The sequence below is a fragment of the Melitaea cinxia genome, chromosome 14 (genome assembly GCF_905220565.1).
Source record: "Melitaea cinxia chromosome 14, ilMelCinx1.1, whole genome shotgun sequence".
NCBI classification, from domain to species: Eukaryota; Metazoa; Arthropoda; class Insecta; order Lepidoptera; family Nymphalidae; genus Melitaea; species Melitaea cinxia.
Genome location: NC_059407.1, coordinates 6796985 through 6812443, shown reverse-complemented (window position 1 = coordinate 6812443; position 15459 = coordinate 6796985).

Here is a 15459-nt window from a genome sequence, read left to right as displayed (position 1 = left end):
GATTTAGAATCAATGGTTAAGCTTGTAACATCCCACTGCTGGACACAAAACGCTCTCCATGCTGGAGCAGGATCGAAGCTTAATCCACAACGCTGCTTCAGTGCGGGTTGGCGAATATGTTCCTTACTGTGAATAACGATGCTATGAGTTACCTATGATAACAATCGAGTTCGACAGCTTAACGTTATGTCTAAGACACGGTGGGAATTTCCACAAGAACATGTACTCAGAGTTCAGACCTGAAACAAATATCTGTTCAAACACAAAAATTCTTCCCGAGAAGGAATTGGGCCCGCTACCACTGGTGTTTAGGCGCGTACACGGCACACACACTACTACATCAGATCAATTATTTGTCAGTAATTGAAACAGTAACTCAAGATTTCAAATTTTTAATCGTGCAAAAATTAGTAGATAGTGATTATTTGTACGTAAACTTCCACCGAGTTTGTTATTTAAATACAATTCAGATTTAATTTAATAAATATACCTTATATTAATTACGCTTATTCATCACACGTATCAATCCACTATCATTGGCATAGTTTTAAAACAAATGTAAATATTCTTACATTTAATACTAGTCCAAAGTTAGAATCAAAATATCAGAAATGTTTTAGCAGTCGTTTTATCCGTCAGAGGATCATAAAGTTCCTTTGAAGAGTTCTGAACAATTTATGACGAGAATCTGATAATAAGAAGGTGAACAATTAATACCCTGAATTTTGGGATATTTACAATTTTGGGTGATTTAGCCTTTTGTGACGTTTTTTTTTCTAGAATATGTTTAATGACGTTAGACCAATGAAGAAATTGAAGTACAATAGATTTCTTAAATATCTGTCAACTTTTCTATCACTAGTTATTAAACCTCTTAAAATTATCTCTTAAAATCATGGTTCTTTGACGGAGATGTCACAATAAAGACAGGAGGTAGATACAAACGTATTACTGAAATGACAAGAGAATTATGGTGCAATAAAATTCCTTTTTCAATTTCATGAATGAATAGTTTGCAAAATAATACAGCCAAAACCTTAGGTCAAAAAAATAAAATAAAGAAAACTATAATGTTAATGTTCAGTACATAACATTTAATAGCCATTTTCATGTAGCAAAGCAATGAAAAGGGTTCTTTCTATCTACGAGATTTGAAGCCTAGTCTTCGTAGCTTTGCGTGTTTAATATTGCTTGAAGATGAAAAAAGAAAATGACATCAGAAAATTTTTATTATTGACTGAGCTCGACCCGATACGGAACAATGACAAATTGCTATTCTTTGAAAAAAGAATTCACTTTTTGTCTTGAATTTAGAACGAGTCGCGGCGCAGTCGCGATAAATACGTTGTTTTTTTTTTAATTGCATGTCAGCGGATACAGTTTAAATAGTGTCGACGTGTCAGGCGATTTGTAACCGAAAGTTTGCTTTTAGTTTTGCCAAAAATTTCAACAATAAATTTACGAAATTTAGTCAACCGTATCGTAAATTGTTTTAAGCGACTACTTTACATTACAAATTCTCATTAATGTTCCCATTTATTGTGCAAATATTCGTAGTCAACTTTTACGATTATCATAAAATATTAAAGGTATAATGGAACTGATCACGTGCGATTCACCCCTACACCTTAATGTAAACCACATTCGGAGAAGCGTTATCTGCATATGCAAAAATATTAGCCTCGTGCCGGACTTATGCAAATGTCATGCAATACATGACACGTACTTGCTTTAAATAAAGTATAAATTTGTGGCCCGTGCCGTTACGAGGATGTCTAATGTATGGTAATGCAGTATCTTAGATGATAGTCGATTTTACGAGAAGGTAATATGCTAATTCGCACGTGGACTCTTCTTATGCTAAATAACCCAAGGCCTTTGCCCTTCAATTTAGTAATATAATATAATACTATTGCATATAAACACAAAATCGCGTGATAAAATTACGTAGTGGTACTCAACTGAACGACACAAACGCATTTAATATTATAGACAACACAAAAATATATTAATGTAATATAATAATTTTGCCGTAATACACAATTTACAATATTTTTGAATTACTACCTCATACTGTAAACTAACAGCTTCTACTCTTATTTTCATTTGTATAAAACATATTAAAAAAGTAAGAAAATATAGTATTATGAAATTTTTCGTGCGTACATAATTTGACATATTTAATCCCAGACGTTACAAGCTACGTCGAGTCGTATCGCGTAGTTTGACAGAGAAGGTCCCACCTGTCCCTACAATCGTCACACCCGTACCTATACGATCGGTACAGCATCGATATTCTCGAATTTTGTATGTGTATCTCTAATTTCAATAATACCCTTCGCTACCTGCCATCTCATCTACATATCAATGTTCGCGTCTCTGAAATTTCTTTTCTCTCGCTAAAGTATGCAACGCCCGTGCTCCATATCATTACTATAGGAATTTCACTAAAATTGGATCACCCCTTACGCTGTCATACCCTTTAGTAATACTAACGGTTTCTTTTCATAACGAACTTTTTGTAATGCGATATTCGCGTTGTTTCCGCTAAGGGCCGGATTTGTTACCGTCGATCAGCGCCGCGACGCCTCGGCGATTGAATTACTAAGGTACTAACGAGTCGTGTGTCTAAGCAACTCGAGGAAACCTCAAATCCAGAAAATGTTAGTCGCATAATAATATAATGTAATGTACTTCGATGTTACCTGTAGTCACGGCGCGGGTATCACAAAGTGATCTCCAGATGCAATAATTCGTAACAATTATTTGATAAGTATCATCACGTTTACCCTTCTTCCCACACGAAGTCTGCGTTCAATAGTCATTTTGATACATATCCTCTATTATCATTAGCTTCCTCTTAACCCTTCAGCTCGTCTACAATGAGACGCCTTAAATTTATGCATGTAGGCAACAATGGTGCCATCGGTTGCATAATTTGATTACGGAACTTTTGTCGGCTAAGGGCAGGTATCGGATCGTAAAATTAAATTTAGACCTATCGTTGGTTAATTTTCGGAATATTCCAACCTCTCGATATCGAAGGGGACCGTGTATCATTCGCAACAACAGCTTTCAATCAATTATTATTTCTGGCGCACCTTTGATGAAATTTTTAGTCGCAACGATAACGGTCGTCACATTGTCACTCGACGTACGCATAATGTCTTTTAACATTCATTTGCATATATCGGTTATTGATTGAATAAATATTCAAATTCTTATTTTAAATCTCTCGGTCGCTTCGTTACGGTTCTTGTTATTCGAAAGTAACAACGGAAATTTCGGTTACTCAATAATGATCATATAAAAAGGCAATACAATGCATCGAATATATTATTATTCCCTTCAGTTAGCAACTTTGCAACAATGGTTAGCTTTACAGTAGACAATAGTTAGTTATTGTGAGACAGTGTACAGTCGGGCACAAAACTGTACCCGCGTCATACTGAACTGAAACCTAATTGTGACAACACGTTCGTTGAAAACCTTGCATGAAAACACGTCATAGTTTCCCGACGGCAATCGCGATATTTCTGAATGCCTTTTGTTCTTGCTTGTACAATACTGCGCGATATGAGACCAGTGCAGAACGCATCTAACACAAATCATAATAAAAATATCCATTTTAACTAGCTATTATTCCCAAAATATATCTTACGTGTTATGCAAAGATCTTTTACCCTATCAAGAGGAAGAATTTCAACAAAAAAAAGTATTAGTTTCATACATACGCAAATTCGTTACAAGAAAAAACAAATTATGCGCGCGTGCCTAGACCGCGTAACGACTCGTGCTGTAACTAGCATAGTCTATGATTTTCACACACATTATCATATGAAGAAGAATTTATATCTTAAGTACTTTGCATGCATTAAAAGAGACGCGTGCGGCCATCACATGATTTACATAATACTGCCGGGCGTGCTATGTAAATTGTTACAGTCTCCTAACGTTACAAATACGATAAATTGAATAGAAGGTAACGCGGTGGAAATAAAATATAAATTATACGCATGTTTTTGTGACAAATTTTATCAGAAAAATAGAATACGAGCTTATTGGATCTTCTTGAAAAAAATTTTTAAAATAAATATTCTTTAATGTACTTATGGATGTCGACTTAAATTAATTTCTTTTCATTGAAGAGATCAAAGCTTGTTGTTTCAGAATGTTCTTGTGAAATAACGTGTGATATGTTATATACCTTATACTTACTTACTTAGGCTTACTATATCTTATAAAAACATTGCTTTGTTTTAATATTCAAAAAACCATTATAACATATTTGAAAAATATACGTATGTTCAAGATAAGTTATTAAATGTCATTGACTCCATGACTTGACTCATAGAGAGATAAAACTTTCTGCTTTCATAATAAATAAACTATTTTGCATAACCATTTAACTTCTTTTTGAATTTTAAAAAAATCAGCCCCATCTTAGCCCATCTTCAGATAATTTAGCATAATAAAAAGATATGTAAATGATTTCTTACAGAGCAATGGTATATAGGAGCCACGTGACAAATTTATACAAGCTCGTGCAGATAAACGTGTGTTAAATCATCACTGCTATTTAGAATATACAATTGTCGTCATTATTGTTATTTAATCGCTACACTTTGTACTGCATTTTTATTTAACTGCAAAATTATTTCAACTTATTATATTTAATAGCAAAATAAATTTAATCATATTAAGAAATATATAAGGAATGCAGTTTGGATGGATGTAAACTAATTACTACGTTTAATTATAATATGTACGCATTACTAGTATATCTGAATTAGACGGACGCCATTACCACATATAAAACGAAACAAAATTTTTATAATCACTATGAAATATTTGATTCACTGTTTTATTGGATACGTTCAAATTAAAAATTACTTTAAACCTTATCTTTTTAATGATAAAACTACAACACAAAGTTTGACAACACGATTAGCGATGGACTGGTGCTCAAAAAAGGTATAAAATACCTGTACTATAAGTCACCAGGTCCCCCCGAAAGTTAACTAAATTAGTCGAAATGGAGACAAGTCTCGAGATAAACACTGATACTAATAAACTGCAATTAGAAAGCTATATATCCTCAAATAGTGTTAGGTATCGGAAGTAGTGATACGACAGTAACAATTAATATCGAAGCCTATTAAATTACGAGTTACGTTTCTCATAAATAGGTATTATAATCAATTTAACACTATAATTTAATGTTATTGTATAATGAACGAATTTTATCAACGTGCTGTAAAAATAAATATCGCGAAAATGGCAAAATTGCAATTATAATTTTTCGCTTTACAAGTCCCAATTTAAGTGAGGTTTACGACCGTAAAAAGCACCCATTCGAAAATACTTTTCACAGAAACTAATTAAATGAGGGAGCGAAATATCGTGCAAAATGCAAACTGTATTAGACCTGAATATTGAATAATTAAACTTTGACTTAGCGAATAACTATTTAATTACTATTATTAGCTCAGAGCTAATTACTCCTATTACTGCTTTTATATTGTTTAGTAAGTTTCGTCTATGATTCATCATCATTATTGCAGTCCACTGCTGGACATAGGGCTCCACAAGTTCTATCTCTCTATGATTATCGTCTATGATTACACTTTCTAATTATTATTAGTAGTCTCCTATAATTATTTTTCTCTAATTTATAATTTTATTCATCTAGGATGCATTTTTAGATTTTTTTTTTATTTTATTTCATCATTACAGCCTATACAGTCCACTGCTGGACATAGGTCTCCACAAGATTACGCCAAAAATAACGTGAACTCATGTGTTTTGCCCATAGTCACCACGCTGGGCAGGCGGGTTGGTGACCGCAGTACTGGCTTTGTCGCCTCGTCGTTGTATTTTATTTAATTGAACAATAAAATTTGAAAGTGTAACTAACACTAAAAGTAATGACCTATACCGCCTAAAATTACACTATTTAGTGTAGTAGGCCTTGGTTCGTGTTAACTTACTAATTTTATTTTATTGTTGCACAGAATTGCAATTTTCTCCTATAATCATACAAAATACTTAATGGAAATAAAGAGTGAAGGTAATATAGGCTAAGACTAATATAAGTTATTTTAAATCATAGATATCATACATAAATACAAAATATTTACTTCGTAAAAGATGCATACTCTGTTTCGTGAAAATAACAACAATAACAAACCAGACTAAAGCTTCAAATAAAAAAAAAAGTAATAATACAAGTAGTAATTCTAATCTTGTTTTCTAAACATATTTAGTGTTAATGTCTAAAGCCTGCAACAATGTCGCAACATAATCATAACTAACACATGCAAGTGTAAATGAGGCCTGAAACCCTATCGTTGCAGCGCCACAATAGGGCTTCGCAAATTACCTAGTCCAGTAATTAAATACACTATAATTACTTAATGCAATCAACCTTATATCCAACATTATGACGTCGGCTTCAGAATACCGCATCGTATAATTAATTACGTAATATTCTGAAGGTTGTGTTTTTAATTCTTCTATATTAAAAGGTGGATTATTTCAGTCTTGGTACATAAGTATATGTGTCATTGTCATGATCAATTGTAATGCGTTATCAATTCTTAGTTTGATTTATAAAAACTTAAGCTTGTTGATACTAATATATTTTAAATTACTTCTTGCAAGTTCAAACCGATTTTCAAAGATTCGTAAAGGGTGCAAGGGTTGGCAAAAGCAATATGGGACGTCCTCCGGCCCGCTTGACGGACGAACTACGTAAGATTGGCGTTGTAGACTGGATGAGGATTGCAGAAAACCGGGATGTCTGGTGCGAACTTGAGGAGGCCTATGTATGTGCAGAGGACTATAATATGCTGAACTGATACTTGTAAAGGCTGTTATACATTTTACCGATGAATGGAAGAATAAAAAGAATATACAATCTAAACAGGCATTGTCAATATGAAATGATAAGATTATTAATTTAGTTCAAATGTGAAAGAAATGCGTGATTTGTTAATATACTTAATTTCATATAAAAATAAGTCACTTTAATTATTCCAATCATCACCATCGCTTCCATGTTACGACCATTCATCAACATTTCTCTACCAACATAAATAACCAATAATAATGACATCCGGTGTAACTGAACTATTCGATTCATATTCGTATATATCATTTTTATAGTTAATTAACAAAAAGACACCAACTATTGATCGATATTATAATGGTCCGATCGGGTCCGGCGCCGGACGATCCATCGCGTCCGGTTAATTCCGGTTGTCCAACCCATGTCCGTCATCGCGTCTATTGTAAATGTTCCTATAATAATTGTCAACGTATTGAACTATTGAACAATGGATGGATTTCTTATATTAATTATTTCACTGCTCATTCGATATAATATAATTCAAAATTAATTGTTTCACAAATATCATTTAATAAGTATTAATTTTTGGTACGAAACTCTAAAAGTGATCGTAAATATTAAACCTATCTTAGGTAGGTTGGTTAGCACAAGCTATATACATACAGAGAGGATATTGATCTTAAAACTATGCTATTATTTTATTTATTATGTGCCGAAGTGAGTCGACACTGTTTAAACGCTGCCATTTTAATATAAAGCCGGCGTAAATCTCTGCGTAGGAGTGTGTACAAGTTCCTTTATACAGAACTAGACACAATATACATTATATAGGTACCCATTTTACGATCGACAATTTCTTTTATTTATGTTAAATAGCTATTTTTATAATATATCATATATTATTGTATAATAATAGGTTCTTTGACTTTAATTCTTAGAAAACATTAATTAAATATAATAAAAATATTATAGTCGAAATTCATTCGATGTCTATCTATTAAATAAAATAAAAATCTAAAATAAAATCGTATTTTTCATATCGTTACTTCCTATATAGTAAGGTTTCTAAATTTAAAAAAATAGTAATTTGATATCGAATTCATGGAGTGGTCCACGTACGTAAAAAACTTAAACCAAAAAAATATAGGGTAATAAAGTAATTTTAACGAAGAATAACCCAATACGTAACTGCTACTACTGTTTACTGCTATGATAGTTTGGTACTTATAATCTATTTCACATAAGAAGGGTACGGTGACATTTGATATGTTCCAATACACGCTCACTATTTTCAACAAATCGGATAAATATACATTTTTAAAAATCACCAATTAGTTTCCAAAGCAAATAATAATGCTTGATTAGATTGAAATTGTATTTATATATGCGTTTTTACATTTTAAACAAAATAAAAAAGGTACAGAAAAAATGATAACTTAAAATTACAGGCATGAAACGAAACGTTTAATGATAGGGATTGACACGTAGTAATCGGCTAAAATAAATAATCGTAACGGCTATCTTGTGAATCGCGTCATCTCACTGACTCGAGATATCTCAATCAGTACTTTCTGTCTCTTGTATGCTTCCCGTGTTTTGGTTTTGCCAGTTGCTAAAGTTGTATTTGTTGCTGTTTTATTGTTGTTAAGTTCTGTTATTATTTTTTTAGTTATTCATTTTGTGTGTGTGTACTGTTCTCTAAAATGCCGAAAAGAACAAAAGAAGACCGTTACAAACAGTCAATTGGTTGTCCGCTTTCGGGAATACTTTGAAAGGGAGTGAGAAAATAGCGGTCTATTACTATCTGCCAACCACATAGTGGATCGAGTTGCACAGGCACTTGAAATTAAGCGTAATACAGTGTCACAAATTACTTCAGCCTATCGCAGTCCACTGTTGGACATAGGCCTCCACAAGCTCGTGCCAAAAATGGCGTGAACTCATGTGTGTTGCCTATAGTCACCACGCTGGGCGGGTTGGTGACCGCAGGGCTGGCTTTGTCGCACTGAAGACGCTGTTGCCCGTCTTCGGCCTGTGTATTTCAAAGCCAGCAGTTGGATGGTTATCCCGCCACCGGTCGGCTTCTTAAGTTTCACGGTGGTTGTGGAACCTTGTTATCCCTTAGTCGCCTCTTACGACACCCACGGGAAGAGAGGGGGTGGCTAAATTCTTTAGTGCCGTAGCCACACAGCTTAGTGTCAAAAATAAGTAAAGAAAAGTATGGTGACACCAATATGGAAGATAATAAGTTATTGACTCCCAAAAAGAGGCAAAGGAAATAAATGTTTGGTCGTTGAGGTTGAATATGATTGTTAACGGAGAAATGAGTTACCCACAGTTTTACAATAATTAATGTCTTTGAAAGGCGCTAAATTATTTAATGGAAGTGTGACATCGTTATGGCGACTTTTAAATAAAATTGGATTTCCATAAAATAAAAAAAAAGTTAACAAACGGAAAAGTGCGTGAAAACTTTGAGACATTCTTAGAAAAGGCGAAAAACATTACGGATTGGAACAACGTAGTATTCCTTGACTAGACATGTTTGAACGCCAATCATACTGTTGGCAAAGTATGGACAGACGACACTGCTCATTCTTCGACTAAAGTACCGGAGGGTAAAGGCGAACGACTAATAATTTGCCACGTGAGCTGTGTTAATGGTTTGTCGATAGCTCATTTCTCGCGTTTAACACCACCCTTAAAATATTATTTATTCACTATAGCGATGATTAATTTTTAATAAGCAGTTAAAAAATTTTTTTATATAGTCGATTAAAGGTTAACCGCATTTGTACTCGATAATCGAATTACATCAATTAATTATGCATGGTCACCTCACTATAGAGTTAATTTGACATGTGTCACCGTACCCATCGTACGTGAAATAGACTATAGGCAACAATTTTATAAGTGTAATTTTTTTTGGTCATAGATCCAAATGTGTTTTGAGTAAATGAATATTGATTAGTACCTAATGCTTATTTTAAAAACTTGAGCAAATTATTTTAAATAATCTTATAGTTCTTTTTTATAAAAATATCTAAAGGTTTATTTTTTGTCACTAAATAACTCTTAACTATTATCTCAGCAATATATTATGTAGTATTTGTTTATGTAGTATTATGGCATATGTATGAAGTAACGTATGAGTAGTGTATATGTATATATATTATCTATGTGTATGTATGTATGTGTATATGTAAGTATATTGTTTATAGTTTTAAACTCCATACCAATTCTTTATCAACTCTTTGTACACTTTCCTACCGCTTCTCATTTTCTACGCCCTGTCCTATACCCTAAGGTTGTCTGGAAGAAATCGCTTTTAGCGATAAGACCGCCATTGTACATCTTTCTTTGAATGTAAAACTTTTTTGTAACTTTTTTTGTGGTGTTCAATAAAGAGTATTTATTATAATTATTGGTTCAATGACCTTTGTGTTCTAACAATGTTGCCATTTTTTAAAGTGTATATACGTAGTAGTGCATCTAGTAAGCAATATAAAGAAAAAAAATTGCATTGTATATTTCAAAGCCCTGACCTCGCGCTTCATATATCGATTACAATTGACTCACACCTTACATACAAAGTATATTTACTTTGAAGTAAACTGAACCCTTTGAAATGATATATAAATATAGTTAGTAAAAAGTGTAAAATTATATTGTTAATAAAACTAAAAATTTGATGACTGATGAAGTTACTTAAATTTTTTTTAGTATAAAGAAAAAAGTTGTCCGTATCATATTACATCTGCTTTAATTTAACTATTTTAATACATAATGAATACTCCTATTACCTATGCACCAATCTTTTATAATATTATAATGATATATTTTATAATGTTATAATGAAATTTCGCCTACAATTTGAATATCACTCGTACGAACGGAGGGCCGGTACAGGTGGGGCGGCTATCTCCAATCTTGACCACTTCACGCGTTTTTGACGCGATACGACCATCTGATACGTTAAAACACGTGTTTTTATAATAACCATTTTATCTATGTAATTTAAGTACTTCGTAATTTTGATAGATCGACCCAAAATGACTGTTTTGTCAACTACTAGACGCTTGTTACTTTTCGTTTTAGTTTTCTTTTTTTTTCGTGTTATGCATTAATTGAGTGTGGAATTAAATTGATAGTGCGGGGTTTATTAACCGTTTCTATTATTAAATAGCCATGGTTTTGAAAATTTAGAACGTTCGAAATTTTAAAAAAATATACATAAATATAGATACTTCTTTTGTAGGTTTTGCAAACATACCTTCCCTTGTTTTTTTTTTAATGTAACCTAAAAGTAACAAAATATTAATAACGGATTATTAAAAACATTAAAGATGGATATATCCGTTGTTTACATGACAGTAAAGTATAACTGTTACATTGAAATAAAAAAAAATGGATTTATCACCTTATTTTTTATTTATTTATATTCTATGTCCCTTAAACAGTATTTATAACTTTATTTGTCAAATAAATATAACCTTGTCTCATAAACTAAATAATATTTCACAATGGCGACCAAACAATCAAATATAGTTCTATATACGAGCTGTTAATGTCTTATTTATGGGTCCTTGTATGTCGAACACACTGTTTTCACATGCTTATAGACCCCAGTACCTGAGATGTAGCGGATTCGCGGTACATTATAGATCACATAGAGCTATAAAAATGTCAGATGTTTTCATTTTTTTTTTAAACTTATTTTATTAAAATTTAATGATTAAAAACTTGTAATTTTTATTTCATTTTACTTGATTCTTTTTTATTTTTATACAATAAGATTTATCATAACATAACTAATACGTACATAATGCACGTTCGATGAATCTTTTCAAGGAATAAAAATTTGTCATTATAACGTTTTATCCGTCTACGAATTAATGTACAAAAAACAATAAAATTCCAAATATCTACTTCATTATAATAGCTACTAATATATGTGTACTATAATGTATTTTTTCCAAAAAAAAAAGACATTAATTATAATCACTGTCTATTTTATCGTAAGTCTATGACAGCCGTGAGATTTTTTACGGTTTCCGAACGAGTGGTTTGTATCAGTACTATTTTAATACACATTTAGACACCCATTTAACCCTACAACTATCGGTACCTTATGGCCCATATAAGATGTCAGGAATGGTTATTTTACGGTTACGCTGGGGTGCCTTAGCGTTACTCTGTCATAACATTTTGCTTGCTATCTCAAATCCGTGACATGATAAAGCTGCCTTATCTAGTCTATGATGTTAAGAGTCTTGGTATTTATGCATATACAGAATATAAATTAATTGAATTATATATATTTATAACAATTTATGTATAGTGAATAATTTTTTAATCAATCATTTCAGGTGTTCTTTTCAAATTAAATGGCGTATTATTGAATTTATTGATGTTCAGTCAAAATATGACGGGATATATTATTCTACGTGTATATTTTATATACCGCTTATGGTACTCAATTATAATTTTGATAATAAAATGTTGGTGAATTTTTCATTTCTTAAATTCTTTATTTATAGAGGTGATTATACGATTTTAAGGCTTATTCTAATTAAATGAGTAAAAAAAATAAAAAAAAAACATAGAATTTCTTATGTATTGACCATTTATTTACAAATATTGCTATATTGTTATATAAGTTATACATAACAAATATTATAAACGTATATAAATTAACAATTATTATATACCCATACTGATTTTTTAAAAAAAATGCTAAACTACCGTCTCTATAATATTTAACAATAAAACATAATTAATCAACACAAAAGTAACGAAGTTAACCAAATTGTAATTTTTCAAGGAGAAATATTTACTTTAACATACACATTGAAGAAATTATTGAAGGGGGATTAAAACTGTAGCAGGGGTCCAAAGAAATAATATAAATATATCAGTTTACAGTACTAAAGCAAAGTTTGGTTCTCATTGTGGTACCAATCAATAGCGACTTTTGATTTCTATCAGTTGTCTTCAAACTTCTATCGTAAATTAAATGCATTTATTTAAACATCTAAATATTTTTAGTTATAAAACACTAGCTTAATTATGAAAATTTTGAAATATATATGTAATATACCTAATCAATACAGTCTACCTAAACAAGAAAGTTGAACAATGAATGAATTTGTAAAAAAAAAAGTTAACAAGTGTAATTACATATTTAAAATTTATTTTATTAATCAAATTAATTTAAGAATGGTGGAAATGGTAAGAATGGAAGAAAAAATGATAATTAATGAAATTGTACTTGTTAATTTTGATTTTATTTATCTTTTTGTGTAAAACTTTGAGAAACACATCGACGCTATACATTGACGATCACCCAACATAATCCTCGCAAAATCTTTACGCTTAGTGAACGCCGTTCAAAACACTTTCAGTTTATTAAAACGTCTTGTACATTGACGACAAAAATTACATACAAAATTCTTCAAAGGATAATATTCCCTATAGCGATTTAAATACATGCTTTATTCCTACAAAATTTTATCATTCAGTGCTACACTACTGTACTGTATTGTTATTAATCCGTTACATTATTAAACCTACCTTAACGGTAAACCTCGGCAAATATTTAAGCATTTGTGTTTTATATTAAAAAAATGTATTGATTGAGATGAGATGCTTTTTTTTAGTTTGAGAAGTACCTGCGTCGTCTTATAGATGGATATAAGTATGTACGCTATCTTTAAAAGCATTACTTTTTAATTTTCGCATTTCGAACTATATTTTCTTTAAAGAGATTGCATATTCTTATTTAATAATATTTTGCTTTCGGTACAAAACAATTTGTAGAGTCAAAAACGTGTCGAATACGCGGTGTATTTTCAATCGTTATTATTTTATAATTAAAGCAACCCTTTAAAGTAATAACACTGCGTGAAAGTTCTCAAGCACCGTGAAAGTAAAAGAAAACACACAAGGGTGCGACACATTGCAGCCGATAATTAAGGCGTATTCAAACTTCGATCGGAAACTATAAATAATAGAAATCCGGATCGACCGGATCTCCTTTGTGCGCAATTATTATAAGTTCCTTACAACCCTTACCGATCGATCGGATTGGTTTAATAACAAGGTTTAGATTTTTCACCTCCTATCCCGTCACAGGTGTGTGGAGTGAACGCAATCTTAATATTACTTATGACAAACATGCCTATACATTTAGTATGTTTTTCTTATGTTATTATTGATGTGCGCTTCAGCCTGTAATATCCCACTACAGGGCATAGGCCTCTTAGGGTCCATCTCCTCCTCATGAGTAACGATCGCTATCAGTTGTAGATGATAACAACCAGGACCGACGGCTTAACATGCTCTCCGAGGCACGGTTACCACAGGTCACCTTATTATTGGTATATTTTTTTATTTATATTTTTTCAATTTTTTTTCAAAAATACAAAATAAAATATATACACAAAACGACAGGGAGTGTTGTGGAAATCATTCTAAATATTTTTAAAATAGTAAGTAGGTACCTACTTACGTTATTTAACAATATCAAAAATAAAAAAATAAAACAATACTGCAATACTTTAATGACAGAAATTTATTTTTTGAAGAAAAAGTTTGTTGCCAGTACTTGTTTAAGACTATAACAGACTATTTTTATTACTATAATTAAAAAGCATTATTAATTTATATTGATGGTGATTTTTAAATAAAAAAAGTCTTATTTATCAAAGAGAAATTTTATACTGTAACTGTATAAAAATATGAATATCTTATTCTTCTATAGGAAGTATCCACTTCTTAGAATTTAAGTCCAGTGTCATTGTATGATGCTAAAAATAAACCATCAATAGTGTAGAATGTCAATCTAACGGTTTAAACAGAGCTTAAGACCGTTTTATTTTTAAAAAAAGGTTACAATCGAAAAAATAATCGACCTTAAAATTTCGCAACAAAAAAAACTGTTACAATTAGACAGTTTTTGTTCGTTGCATTGAATTAAAAAAAAAATCAATGACAAAAATAAGGAACACGGCACAAAGAGTGACATGTCAGGTTGGGGTAGATTTTTTTCGTCTCCCTGCGAAAGTGTTGGGTGTCAGTCGTGATTGCGTTTCTTGACGAATAGCATTGTTATTTTTTTATGACACAAAGCGATATCGTCTTGCATAAATTAACAGATGCGTATTAGAGCGACATGAATATTCCCATGTCTATTATTAGATTGTGCCCACCTTGATCGATTGTATGAATGAACGATCGGTGCATGAAATCGCACAGAATAAATCGACCACAAAGATAACTTTTTAACCGACTTCCAAAAAGGGAACGGTTCTCTTCTTTTGGACTAATTATGATAATTTTTTTTTAATCGAAAGTACTTGACTATTTTTTTCATCTTCCTACGTTGCATTATACCGCATAACTTTTCACTAGATATACCGATTTTGATGTATCTTCTTATTTTAATCAAAACGTGACTTACACGTGACTTGCTTTATAGTCCTATTTAAATTTGATTGAGACCTGGTCACTACTTTTTGAGAAATCTTTGATAACACGTGTTTACTTGACTATGCAAGCAAGGACAATTATTTTGCTATTAATATAAACACTTTTTATTATTTTATCTC